Raw genomic sequence first — 14,852 nt, 5'->3', positions numbered from 1 at the left:
ATGGCCAAATCTTGGTAGCAAATATTTTTTGCTATCTTTAACCCCACTAAGGAGAAATGTGAAGTGTGAGGCAATTTAATATAATTAGTGTTTTAGTAGTAAGTACTGTATATTGAACTTGGAAAAGAAGAACATATTTACCTTTTCCTACTTTTTACACCTTTTGCACACTGAGATCAAACTCTACTTCTCCAAAGTGCTTTGTGCCATTTCACCCAAATGTTTCCAACTTGTGTAGGGAAGTGTTCAGTTGAACAGCATGGCATCTTGTATTTTCTGAAGCATCCTTTTCTACCTCCAACAAGGCTAGTCGCAGCTAGTTGTAGCTGGACAGTAATCCATGCCAAAGATTGGAACCCAGAAGAAGTAAATGTGAAGAAAATATATGGAACTGGAATAAAAGATAGACCCGGCCGGGTGCGGTGGCTCACACCTATAATCCCAGCACTTTGGGAGGCCAAGACGGGTGGATCATGAGGTCAAGAGATCGAGACCATCCTGGTCAACATGGTGAAACCCCGTCTCTACTAAAAATACAAAAATTAGCTGGGCATGGTGGCACATGCCTGTAGTCCCAGCTACTGGGGAGGCTGAGGCAGGAGAATTGCCTGAACCCAGGAGACAGAGGTTGCGGTGAGCCGAGATCGTGCCATTGCACTCCAGCCTGGGTAACAAGAGCGAAACTCTGTCTCAAAAAAAAAAAAAAAAAAAAAAAAAAAAAAAAAAGAAAGACCCACAAACAAAGAAGCAGAGAGGAGACTTAATGTTTGAAATGTTTCAACCTGTGGGAAAACCAAGTGCCTTGTGAATATTCCGCAAAGAACAGAAACGATATAATATCATTTTATTACCATCACAATTCATAGTTTATTAAATGCTTCCATTTTCCATGCCTTGCTAAGTGCTTTGGATCCCTTATTAAAATGTATCCTTATGACAACTCTCTGGGGCAAGTTCAATCATTCCTCTTTGATAGGTGAAAAAACTAAGGTTTACAGAGGTTGTAGCGCTCTGCGAGGGTACAACCAATAATTATTAGAAGCAGAATTTGAATCTCTATTTGTTTGACTACAAAGAATAAGAATGTGCATCATGGTAGGTGTACTTAGTTGAATGCTAGAAAGTAGTGGATGCTGCTGTGGGAGAACTTGGCTTACAGCAGAAAGTGACTCCCAAAGAGAGCCTCGAGACAGGTGGGTGGAGAAGAGCAGCAGTGTCCTGAGAATGCGTTCACAGCTTGGCAACACTTTATGGCCAGATCAAAAGATTCCTAAGCCAGGCGTGGTGGCGCACGCCTGTAGTCCCAGCTAGTTGGGAGGCTAAGGCGGAAGAATCGCTTGAACCCAGGAGGCAGAGGTTGCTGTGAGTTGAGATCGGGACACTGCACTCGTCTAGCCTGGGTGACAGAGTGAGACTACATCTAAAAAAGAAAAGATTTCTAGTCCAGTTTTGTCTTATTTTTCTGGAGGCATAGATACTAGGTAGCTGGTAAAGTGGGCTTGGTTAGACCTTTATTTTAGGGTGTATGGAGAGGTTTAGACTGCCCTAAATCTGGCAACTGTGTTATGGCACGAGGTCATCAACATCACAGAATTTAAATGACATTACTTCCAGAGTACTGTTAAAAAGGACCTGGACCGTAGACAGACCCCAGGTTCTTGATCCTGTTTCCTCTTTCTCACATCATCTGTGGAGGATAGAGGCAGCTGACTTTCAGAGAAACTGCTTGGATAGACTGCAGGACAGAAGGAGAATACACTCTAGTAAGCCTTAAGTGATGTGCTTTGCCTACCTAATTCTGTGAAAGAGAAGTGACAGATACTCAGCATTGAGAAATTGATCAGATTATTTATAACAAAATGGGAAGAGACTGGAGACTAGGAGATGAAGAGACACATTTTCAGTCAATGACAGATGCAAGACATCATAGAACAATCTTTTAGGATTTGCATATTGATTAGTACTGGGGACATTTTACATATATATGTAAAATACATATGTAAATATACATATGTGTGTATGTCTATATATACACACATATACACACAAATACACATACACATATACACACAAATATATATACAGACATCCCAATAGCATGCTTTTTGAAAATAGCAGAAGGGAATGTGATCTTGAATTCTTGGAGAACCTTTTCCTTGAAATCCATAATCCCTGAAAATAATTTTCATCAGTTAAAGTGTATGTTCTAAAAACTTTTAGCTCCTTTGGACTATCTGACTCCCAATTGAATCTTTCCTCTCTGACTCATTGCCATGTTATTTCCATATTGGTTTTCCTAACATTATTTTTGTTAGGAAATAACAAAATGTTCAGAGTGTCAGGATGTTGAAGTCACCTGTGCAAAAAGTCAAAATACCTTATCATTGAAATCAATACTTTTCACAAGCTAGTTTCAGCCTACATTTCAGGTTTATTTCTACAGTTTCCCTGTATAAGTTCTCTAGTTCAAGCAAAAGGGTCAATTTATTGTTTCTGACCCTTGCTTAAAGTGTTATTTTCACCTGTAATGCCTCCAGTATTTTCTTTACCTGTTGGAATGCCAGTTGGAAGCCAGATTGATGGCCTGCAATTATAAACTGTAGCAGGCAACAGACAAAGTGCAGTTTGGCTTGGAAAGTAATTGAGGTCATAAATAGCAGTAGTTTCAGAGTGGATGAACTAAAGAGGTTCACGTGTTACATGTGCAGAAACACTAAGGCAAGCCTTGGTCCACTGGGTCAGAGAGATTGGAATAGAATCAGTCAGTACCCTGGATAGCTCCCAGGAATACAAAACTGAGTGCTGACAAGGTTCTATACTTTGAGTTGTACACCTACTCAACTGCAGACTCATATTATCTGCACTCTTTTTTCTTAAAAAGGCCACTGTCATTTTCCCCTAAGCTTAGCAACTATAGATGCCGAGACTCATGCTAATATTGCCCTTCTTCTTTCCTGACCTATGCCTCACACTCACGTGGGGTCCCTGATTATGCCAAAGAATTTATCTTCCATTTTATTGCATGAGAGGTTCTCTAGGGATTTTGTCTTTCTTGGGGCAGAGATAGAGACTGGACTTCTGCTAACTCTCCATTGAGTCTTGGCTTTTTTTTTTTTTTTCTTTCCTATATGGCATTTCATTATCCTGTCAACACTGTGAGCAGGTTAAAATTTTGCCCATTTTTCAAGATTAAGCCCCACCCACCTTTGCTTTGATCTTTCCACTAACCAGTCCAATGTAAAAGTAGCTCTCTCTAATCTTAACTAGAACACTTTGTAGTGTTTATAGTCATTAATTTCAGTATTAATGATATTCTGTTTTGTATACACTATCTTTTTATCTCTCTGTGTTATCAGCTTTCCAATTGGTTTGGATGCTTTTTGGGGGCATGCTTCTTAGCAACAGGGCTTCCCAATGGTAAGGACCCACTGAAGATGCACTGCAGATTATTGCATGAACTATATTTTTTCTGGGAAAGACAGAACAGTTTTCTGATAGGCATAGTAGCCCTTTTAAATTATGTGTAAAATATATTTCTTGAAGTTGCTATTATTTCTGGAAGCCTTCTCCTTGTTGTGGTGTAATGAATATAGCATGGACTGTTGTGAGCCAGAGAGACCTGAGTTTGCATTCTTATTTCACCACTTATAACTGTGACTTTGGGCAAGTTACTTCATCCCCTTGAGTCATGGTTTCTGCATCTGTAAATGTGAAAACAGAATTTACTGTATATGGTATTTTAAAGATTAAATACCATATACAGTATATTGAGATATTGTATGTAAAGGGTCTTGATCACTTGAGTGATCAAGTCATGGTTTCTGCATCTGTAAGTGTGAAAACAGAATTTACTGTATATGGTATTTTAAAGATTAAATACCATATACAGTATATTGAGATATTGTATGTAAAGGGTCTTGATCACTTGACACAGAATGAGAGGCTTGATTCATATTGATACCTTTTACTTTTTAAACATCTGTGGCTCTTGTTTTTTAATAAAACTTTTCTGAGGGTCTTAAAAACACCACCTTTACCTGTTTTCCACCCGTGTGCTCACTGAGTCCTTGATCTTGGTGAAGGACTTATCTTTCACTCCCATTTATTCCTAGAATTAGGCTTTTTCTTTGATACAAGGTTGAGACTTAGTTGCTATATTCATCATTCAAAAAAACGGACCTTTAAGCTTTCTGCTGTATTTATTGGAGTGGGAGAATTTTTGTGGAAATCAGGGTGAAGTACATTTGCTCTTGTTTTTTTTATTTATAGAAAGCCTCATTATCAAGCAGCCTGAAAGAGTGCAGTCTATGAGACTCCAAGAAAATTAAATGCTTGTGACAAACAGAGTCCTCAGGACACACAGTGGGCAGCCCAGTCTTCATTGCTTGCAAGTGGCTGATTCTCAGATACTGCAAGAGAAAAGTCTTAGAATAAATCTGAATATTTATGAAAGAAAACCAAAGCATTTTAGCTGGGCTTCCATCTCTTTAAACAATACCAGTCACAGAAATGTGGTTTCATAGTCATTTAAAATACAGTTTACAGAGGAATTAAGCTAAACCACTTAAGCTCTCCAAGCAGCTGTGCTTTCTCAGCTTCCTTACTGAGATTTGCTTGCAGAACATCCGCTTTGAAATCAGCAGCTCAGTCAAAGACAGAGTTGTTGATCTCTGAGCTACTTGCTTTTTCTTGTCCCACACTTCTCAGGTAATACAAAACAGTGGAAAAATATTGGGACATGAGCACATATCCTTGCCCCATGTTTTCATGTTTGAAGCAGCCTTACTCTCATGAGTTTCAGTGAGTACCTGAAAATGAGTTGAGGTCACACAGTGCATGCTTTCGTAAGCCATCATATAATTGCCAGAATGACCCTGTACATTTTGGGGGAAACGTTAGGGCTTCTGTCTTCCAGGAGAATAATCTGGCACTCAAAGCTGTGCACAGTATGCCTAACCTCCTCTCACTTGCACAAGGGAGCCCTTGGCCTCAGCCAGTTTAGTTTCCGCATTCTTCTCTAAGGTCAAATCACATTCCTGTCCCTGCATTCTTGCTCTTCCCTACTCTTCCAGTGACATTCCCTCTACTGTTTAGCCCCAACGCCACCCATTCCGCTACTGAAAGCCCAAGACTCATCTCCGCAAATAGTTCCTACAGCCCCTTCAGTGCAGGTTCCCGTCCTCATTCTCTGCCTTACAGCACGACTGTATCGGTTCGCGTGGTCCTTGTTTTCAAGCAGACCATAGGGCAGTCTACTTGAGAGAAAGTGTGTCTCAATCAACTTTTTTTTTTTTTTGGTCTCAGAAAATGTTTCATATATATGAACTCAGTGAATAATGTTTTAACAGGTTATCAGATGGAAAAGTAGAAAAGCATTGTCAAATTGAGCTCAATTTTTTGAAAAAAAATGAATAGTAAGAAATAAATGGAATGAAAACAATACTTGGAAATTATGTAAGTGAATTCAACTAAATGTGACAGACGGAAATTGAAATTGTTAAGTTTTATTTACTTTTTATAACTAACATATTTTAATGAATAAAAAATAGTGTTTAGGTGTTGGAAAATTTAGTTACGCAGTCTATGGGTATCTTATTTAAGGAACAAAATCACAAAATGCTCTTTTAATGTTAAACAACCGTGCGAGAAGATGGAGACTACCCATGGAAGGAAACTGCTCTTAATAGAGTTTAACAAAAATGTGTGTATCATATACTTATTTTCATAAAACAATTTAAAAAATTTATAGAACTGTATCATGGAGCTCTCTAGCTTCGCAAATCAGCTGTTTTCCCACATTTCATTCTACAAGCAAGCATTTGGCACCTGAATAGCGATCTATAGATTTAACATCTATTGTGCTATACCCATAAATATCAAAGATTGAAGAAACACTGGTAGGCACTAATGATGAGACCATTAAAAGAGTTTTGAGGAAAATAATGTAGGCTTTCATATCAGAAAACAATGATGTTCCTCATGATGTTCCTTCAAAAGGGAGTAATACACCAAATGGTTAAATATTGCTGGTTGAACAACTCTTCAACTCTCTGATTTCCTGAGCAATTTTCTAATCTGTAGGATTTAGCATTCAGTCATCTGGCCTCTCTGAGTGAGGCAAAGGGTGGGGGCTCATCCATAGCCAGATGCAGGAGAGCCACCTTGATTGCTCACAAGCAACCCAAGAATCTAGGACTCCCCATAATTGTGCCCAGTGGTTGGTTTAGAAAGAGTCTGTGGGCTTAGATACATGGAGAGCAGAGCGCTCGGCAGGGCATCCCCAGAGGAGCAGCACTGGAAACTTGGCATCGTTGCATTATCATATCCAGAGTTGTAGTAAAACGTACCTTGTTAAATATGATCTTGACCTCTAAAAAAGCAAAAGAATCCTTTTAAGACAAAACATAAACTGCATTACAAGACAGGGAGTAGGGTTGATGGGAGGACTATGGGACGGCAGTGGGGGGAAATTAAAGAGTTGGGCATAACTCTCCCAGACAGTGTCTGAAGAAAAAAGACTGGGTTTGTTCCTGGAACAGACAAAAAAGGGAGGATGTGAAGACTGATGAAATACCAAAGAGACATTTGGGATAAAGACAATTCTAAATGAAAGGGAAAGAATAGCAGGACAAAAGTTCATGCGGAGGAGGAGAAGGGCTCAGTAATGAGACAGCAAAAAGAAAAAGAAAACCCCGCTGAAAACTCTGCAGAAACTTAGAAACTTGGAGGGCGAGGGCGGGGTTAGGGGATGGAAAATACAACTTGGATATTTTTAGAGCTGTAGCAGCAATGAGGATGTTTTCTAACCACATCTTTGGCTGTGAGAACCTTGTTGTTGCAAATTACATGTAAAACAAAGACATGTGCAGATTCCATTTATCTGTTCATTTTATAAACCTGTGTTTATTGGTCATCTTTTATGTGACTACATTGTGCTAGAGCTAGGGTTGCAGAGGGTATGGCTTGGGCATGCCCACACTCTCTGCTGTCCTGGAATGTGAAGGAATTTGATCCTGGACCATGAAAGAAAAGAGGAAGGAGGAAGAGAAGAACCTGGAAGAACGAAGGAGGGTGATAATATAAATTTATTAATATTATAAAATATAAGTAAATTACATCACCCCCTTGCTTAAAACCCTTCCGTGGTTTCTGGTTGCCTTTTTTTTTTTTTTTTAAAAAAAATTTGTTTTTTTTTAATTTTTTTTATGTACCGAAAACTCAGCAGTATACATTCAACCCAGTTTGGTGTGCCAAGTTCTTTAGCCTTTGCCTTTTTGAGCTTGGGAATGTGAGCCGCAGACTTGGGACCCAGGATCTGGTTGCTCTTGAAATCAATCCAAACTCCTTTCTAGGTGCTTTGAGACCTGCATTACTTGGTCTGAGCCTTGTTCTCCCTCTGTTTCATCTCTCTTTCTCTCTTGGGGTTGTGCTTGATTCAAGTGCACTTTGGAGGTAGACGCCACGTCAGGAGATGGGTTGCAGGGCTGGCCCAACTGTTAGGCCTCTGCAAGAAACTCCCTGCCTCTTTTTCTTGTGTCATCCCCACCGTGTCACCCAGGTAAGGATGAAGGCTTTGCTCTTGCTTTGTTTGACCTATCAGAATTGGAGGACTCGGAATTCTTCTTTCTCCTTTCATTTCCACGCCATATTGAGTCCATCCTAAGGCCTGTGAATTCTTTCTTCATATGTCTTGGTTCCCATCCCTTTCGTGTCACTCCCAGAGCTAAAACCTTAGCTATTATTACATCACACCTGAAATAATACAGCTTCCTAAATGCTACCCCATCTGTTCCTCCTCACACCCAGATTAACTGGCATTCAGGACTTCTGTGTCCAGGAGCCAGAGGTTTTGTATTTTCTTTTATATTATCTGACAGTCCTAGCCCTTCATCCATGCACGTATAATCCATGTAAAGTGGACACTTATCCCTGGAAGTGGTAAGCCTTGAACTGGGCTCTGAGGCATGGATCAAGATTCAGAGAGGCTGAAGGGTAGGATAAGGCCTCATGGACATTAGCGAGGGTTTTGAGGCAGGTGTGCTGGGTCCAGTATAGCAGAGTAGAGAATTCCCATAAAAGAGTAATAGGTAACCAGCTTGCATTGGGCTTTGGATGCCTTGTCAAGGCATTAGAAGAATCGGAATCAGTATAAGAATCATGGACATTTATAGGTTACAGACTGGGTTCAAGTCCTATTGCTGTCACTAATTAGCTACTTTAACTTTGAAATTACCCAGATTTCTCACCTATTAAAGAGAGACAATAGCACCCTCTCACAGGGTTGTTTTGAAAATGAAATCAGATCATACATACAGGTAGCTCACAGCTGTTCATGACTAGCATGTAATAGAGGTTGGCCATCATGATATTGGCCACCATCACCTTTATAATCATGACATTTGTCATGATCATTATTTTTTGGATAGTGGTGAAGATTAAAGTTTTGGAATCTTTTAAAAACAAGAGGTAAGAGGGATAATATGGTAAAAGCTATGCTTTGAAGGGGTGGCTTTTTTAGGAGGTTAGCTTGAAAGATATCTGAAGAGGCATTCTCACTCAAGCGTGGGGATAGCTGGGTTAGTCTGCCAACAGCTATGATGATGTTTCCAGACATAGTATAAAAAATAGGCCAACAAGGCTTGATAATCCCACAGTTGTCAAAAATTAAAACAGAGAAGGAGTCTTGAAGCCAAAGAAACTTCACAGTTTTGGGGGTTCAAACGTGTGGGTGACCAAAGCGAATTGATCTGAAGCCAGGTGGTAAGCCATGATGGCGAGGAGAAGTCCAGAGGAGGAGGGCATTCAGAGTCTGAGAATGAGGCAGATTAGTGGAGTGGGACTAGTGGAGAGACCCCACAGAGGTGACACTGAGGTAGTGCTGGTATGTACTTATCTGCTTCAGTTAAGGGTCAAAAAAGGCCGACCAGAGGTAAGAAGAAGGAAAGCAAGGAGGGAAGGAATGATACCAAACACTCCTCCTCAGAAAAGGCTGATTGGAAATGGGCCCATGAAGGACACAGAGGCCCAAGGTTACATTTAGGAAATAGTTGAACCACTAGGAAACAGGAAACAACATACTCTAAGGCAGTGATTCTCAAATTTGAGCTTGCGTCCGAATCACCTGGTGGCGTGTTCAAACCAGATTGCAGGGCCTCATCTTTTGACCTTCTGGTTCAGCAGGTCTGAAGTCAGGTCTGTGAGCTGCATGTGTGGTGAGTTCCCAGGTCGGCACCTGCTGCTGCTGGTCTAAGGATCTCATCTTGAGAACCACTACTTTAAAGGGAGCTTTCCTACCAATAAAATAAATTAGAAAATATATATATAGCTAGTGTTTTGTCACTACAACTAGGTGTAACTAGTTACAGATTATCTGTAAGAAGACTTCAGTGATTATACAGGATGCCCTCATCTGTAGGATGAATACCCAAGCATCCAAATTTGTGAACATGTAATCCAAACTGTTTAAGGCTGCTTGTTCAACACTCACTCACTTGAACTTTTTTTTTTTTTTTTTTTGAGACGGAGTCTTGCCATCAGCCCAGGCTGGAGTACAGTGGCGCAATCTCAGCTCACTGCAACCTCCACCTCCCGGGTTCAAGAGATCCTCCTGCCTCAGCCTCCCAAGTAGTTGGGATTACAGGCATGTGCTACCATGCCCAGCTTATTTTCGTATTATTAGTAGAGAGGGGGTTTCAACATGTTGACCAGGCTGGTCTCAAACTCCTGACCTCAGGTGATCTGCCTGCTTTGGCCTCCCTAAGTGCTGGGATTACAGGCATGAGCCACCACGCCCGGCCCACTTGAACATCTTGATGCTAAGAAAGGAGAGGACAGGCAGTTCTGGAGTGAAGGAATTTCTCTGGCTTGTTCTGTTCTCCGTGGCTGAAGGACGTTTGCCTTTGATGACATTTAATCCCTCCTGCTTAGGGTGTGCAGTGCATGTGGCTCAGGTTGAAGAGCTGGTCCTTTCCACTCCTTCATTTTCAAGGACATAGAGTGAATAACTAATAGTGAGAAATCCTGTTCTGATCATGTGCAGGTTTTTCTGCCAGAAGAATGTCCACTGAGGTACAAGGAACTGTCCTAGCCATACATGCAGGCTTGTCCCTCTTTGACGAACATGTCGGCAGCTTTGGAGGCAGGAAGGAGGAGATTCAGTCTGTGTATGCATTGTCTAGAGTCTCATTAGCACCAGCCCTGGTCAAGGACTAACAACCCACAGCCTTTGTCCTTCCTCTGCCTTTGTCTGAATCAGCTTCTAAACAGTGGGAGGACCGCCACAAAGGCAGGAGATTGGTGGGCTACAGACCAAGTTGGACTTCCTGTATCTTAGTATTGTGGCAGTGGATTGGTTTCACGCATCCTTGAAAATAGTTACTCCCCCATGCTCCCAAAATGAGAACCAACTTTTGCAAGTTGGCTAAGAAAAAGAAAGAAAGCTAGTTAAATCCCTTTGATTAATGCTCTACCACTATTGGCAAAAATAGTCTGATAATATTTTTAGGTAGACCTTTTCCCTTGGTTTGTTTGCTTAAGGTGAGCTAGTGTCTCTTTCATTACTTGCACCTCTAGGAGCCAGAGCCTGGTTGATGGTTCTATCCTGGTTGGAAAAAACAGATGTTAATGTGTTTGCATCTTCAGGTTCATATATGATATTATTTTTTAGTTCTCTTGAAATTAAAGTGAGCCTTACTTCATAAACTGATCTTTGCCAAGTGAAGTCGTCCTGTTGTAAAAATGGACAGAGCTCTGGGTGGGTGGGGGCATGGTGCCACACATATGAAAGAGGGCTGGACATGGTAATATGGTTTGGCTGTGTCCCCACCCAAATCTCATCCTGAATTGTAGCTCCCATAATCCCCATGTGTCATGGGAGGGACCCCATGGGAGGTAATTGAATCATGGGGCAGTTTTTCCCATGCTGTTCTTATGATAGTGAGTAAGTCTCACAAGAACTGATAGTTTCGTAAAGGGCAGTTCCCATGCACACACTCTCTTGCCTGCCTCCATGTAAGACGTGCCTTTGCTCCTCCTTTGCCTTCTGCCATGATAGTGAGGCCTCCCAGCCATGTGGAACTTTGAGTCCATTAAACCTCTTTTCTTTGTAAATTACCCAGTGTCAGGTACATCTTTATTAACAGCATAAGAAAGGACTAATACACATGGGTAACACATAGAATTAAAGAAATGGCATCCTTGCCAGTCTTTTGGATTATGAGTCTGATTTTTCAGTCTCTATTCACTACTAATGTTATAGGTTTATTAGTTCAGTTGTCTAGAGTTGTGCTTCCTAATCTTTTTTTTGCATTAATATCAGAGCATTTGCATGAAACACTGGGATAAATGAAGGAGGTAGACCCATCCTCATCCCAGGGCTGAGGGCATCAGTTGCTCACAACACACTTGTGACCCATTAGTGGCATACCAGGTGGCTCTAATTTTGGGCAGAATTGTGCATTTGATCTGTTTGCAAGCCTTTTAGCTTTGACCTGTTTCATGACTAGAACTATACATTCGCCCACGAAGGCACTGGGTTGGTAGGTTTATTGGAAGTACCATGCAAGAAGGCCTGAATGGGGCACCAGACCTACTACTCCTGGAAAAACAATTCAAAGCACATTTCATCTATAACAGCATGAATCATATTAATATTTTCATTTTCTTTCCTCACTAGGAAGCTGTGAGCCACTTACAGCAGCTAAATAGAATGGGGCTGCTTTCTTGTCCATGGCTCTATTATTTTCTCTTATTAGACATTCCTGATTTTTTACTATTTCCTTTTGTATTATGGTTATTTTTATAAGCCACTTGAAATCCTTTCTGTGGGTTGTGGATTATGGAAGAGAGCAAATAATTTAAAAAGAAAACTCGAAATACACTTCTTTACCCATTTTGGATCTGTCATGTCTTTTTTTTTTTTTTTAATGCAGACATAATATTTTCACCCTTTAATAAAATTGGTAACTGAATACAGTATTAGTCATAACATGAAATAATGTTCCTTTTTAAATGTGATGATCATCTTGTTTTATTTCCCCATCTGCAAGATGAGAATAATAATTATCCCTTTGAAAATATCATATGGTCAAATTAGTTAATGTTGGACAAGCATTTCAAAATGAAGCTACCTAATAATTTATTAGTGGCTTCACTGGTGTGCAATTTGAGAATGAAGTCTGCATTTGAGGATTGGCATTTGCATTAATTCATGTTTTCCCTTAAGTTCATTACAGAGGTCTAGTTTGTATTCTCTCTGCTGGGTAGCACATGTCTCGTGGCCATTCCCTCCAGAAGTCTTGTTTGAGTAATCAGAACTCATGTCCTGAAAGGGAAAGTGAGCAAATGAAATTGCTCAGGTACTTCTCTTAAATGGAGTCACTTGTTTGCTTTTTAATTAAGATGAGACTTTTGATGAAAGCAGAAATCTTATGGCATTTTATTTCTACTCTATGCCCCTTGAGATCCATTGCTCGACCCTGAAATGAATGATTTCAGTTATGTCTTAAATGACAGTGAATGAACTCTATTTCATGTGCCAGCATTTTCTTCATGTTACTTAGATAATTAATCTCTTCCTAATTCAGAAAGCATGACATTTTTATATAGTCATAAAGACAGCCAAGGAGGACAAACACATAATAACAAACTATAGTAATAGTTATCATTCATTGAGCACTTTTGTTCCAGAAGCTTTGCGCATATTATCTCTAATACAAACCTGAAAAGTATTTACAGATCAGGAGCCTGAGATCAGAAAGGTTTGACTAACACAAACAAAGTCACATAGCTAAAGAGATGGGATGCTGGGATTTGAACTTACATCTATCTCTAGAGCTTTGATTTTTCTATTTAATTTGTATTTTATGAAAATCATTAAAGCATATTTATGTTTTATTTCTATACACTTCAGGGAAAGCTATTTTTTGAAACAATTTATTGAGTACTAAGAGGAGTTATGTCCTGATGGACTGGGGTTAGATTAAATGATCCTCCTGTTCAGTTGGAGCTATAAAATTATATAAATCTATATGTGTGAGAAATTCTCGCTATATTCAATGTTTTTTTTTTTCAGTGCTACTCTCTACAGAACTCTGTGGCAAATTGCAAATAAAACTCATAAATTCACAGAATGCAATTCCTCCTTGTCAATGAAATGAAATCAGAAAATTTCACTTTTCACTCAAATAGGCTGTACATTTATATGATACAAATTCCCATATTAACAAAGTCAAAACATTTTACTTACCTGCTTTTCAGTTAGGTTAGGATATTTCTTCTGTTTAAGTTGGGATGTGTCAATAAATAGTGTTTCCCATTGCAGCTCACAGGCAGAGAAACTGAAACCGTGCTTGTTAGTCTTCTCATTCGTATCTTTTCAACAGCAAAAAAGTCATCTCCCGAACCTGAAAAGAGATCAACTTGCCTTAAAGTAAATACCAAGTTATCAATACTCTGCGAATCTGTCTACTTTTGAAGCTGCGAGATTTGATTTTTCTCTGAGAGCATATACCCATCCCTATACCATTGTGTCTGAACTGCTTAACAGAGAACATCTAGAAGTCATACTGGTGCCCGTATTTAAAATATTTATTTAAAAGAAACTAGTCACAGATGGAAATATTTCTAACTAAAAATTATCTTTCTCAAGTATAAAAACATTTCTCAAAATGAGATGCTTCCCATATAAAGTCAGTTCATTGTGGGCTTAGGGAACTTTATCTTCCATTGCCAATGAAAGCCTTTGATTGGCGAGCTTTTCTTCGCCTTAAATTTGAAACTGGAGTATGTAAGCAGAGTGTGGATCTAAGTGGAAAAACTGGCCTAAATTATGTGAGTTTCAGAAATATCACTCCATATTTATTTGAACAGTTTCCTCTAAAGGGGAAATTTTTGTTTAATATTTGAATACGTTTATTTATAAAAAACGATAATCAGTAGACATTTGTATCCTATTAGATTTAAGTTGTTCTCCATTTTCTCTTTGTGTTTTCCATATCAGGGCTAAGTTTTTATATATATTATGACAGAGTACTTACATTACCATTGAGAAATAGCAACGATTTCACATATGGCCTGTAATATGTGACCACTGAAAGTTTTCTTGACATATGCAGCTTTCCCTATGTCTCTTAAACCCAGCTTCTCCACCTTGTCCTGTCTTGGGTTCTGCACACTGCAGAAAAATGGCCAGTAGAGGGTGCTGCTGGCTTACTTTTTAGAAAGCTCCCTGCCTGATTTCAGCACTTTTAAAAACATGGAAATTATCTTAATTCAGTCAAAGCAATCAGAATGAGAAAACTGTCTTAAATTCTTCAAAGTTGTTTCTTTGTGTCTTTTGCTATTTTGTTTCCCCAAAGGCATCAATAAAGCAAGACAATTAGTGTTTCTTCCCTCTTCTGTGGAGCCCTTAGCTGACCCATCGTAAGGATGAGTATGGTAGTTTAGGACAACCGGGTGTGATTATCTAATTTTTCCATCAGCTTGAGGTTCTTATGTGAAAGTTCTATTCATGGAGAGCCAAAAGAAGGGGAAAATAAAAGCCTGTTTACACTTTTACTTTCCAGCCGGCCTTGCCAGTTATCCCCTGACCTGGTTCAATGACGAGAAAATATCTGTACGACCTTGGCCTCTGGATTGTGGACTGGGGAGGGGGTGTCTGTGGCTTCAGTAGTGAGAAGCGGGTGGGAGGGGCATGATTTTATAGACTCAAAAGCCTTCTCTCCTTTCAGGCAGGCAGTGCTGAGAGGTGATCTGAGGAAGACCTTTTATATCCCTTCCAGCACCTCCGTTCTTTGAGATGAACTATTGACAGTCCCTCAATATTTATAAAATATTATAAACTGCTATGTAAA

The 14,852-nt window shown here is 39.7% G+C and overlaps 1 protein-coding gene and 2 long non-coding RNA genes across 8 annotated transcripts in view; 2 read left to right on the top strand and 1 right to left on the bottom strand.

The window, feature by feature from the left end:
- The window catches only part of LOC116533258, a 37,358-nt gene extending 36,975 nt beyond the window's left edge, over positions 1-383 (bottom strand). Inside the window, exon 1 of the long non-coding RNA XR_004261180.1 lies at positions 303-383. This is a non-coding gene — a long non-coding RNA (uncharacterized LOC116533258). The remainder of the gene's footprint in view (positions 1-302) is intronic.
- The window catches only part of DYNC1I1 (dynein cytoplasmic 1 intermediate chain 1), a 314,945-nt gene that overhangs the window by 124,626 nt on the left and 175,467 nt on the right, over positions 1-14,852 (top strand). The window lies entirely within an intron of this gene.
- LOC116533259 lies at positions 731-5,934 on the top strand. The gene is made up of 2 exons (XR_004261181.1): positions 731-3,685; positions 3,813-5,934. It is a non-coding gene; the product is annotated as an uncharacterized LOC116533259 (long non-coding RNA).

This window comes from Sapajus apella, unplaced genomic scaffold (assembly GCF_009761245.1).
Source record: "Sapajus apella isolate SASKATOON/1434 unplaced genomic scaffold, GSC_monkey_1.0 scaffold81, whole genome shotgun sequence".
Taxonomy (NCBI): Eukaryota; Metazoa; Chordata; class Mammalia; order Primates; family Cebidae; genus Sapajus; species Sapajus apella.
The sequence above is the reverse complement of the archived record's forward strand: the minus strand, read 5'-3'. Positions and strand labels throughout refer to the sequence as shown.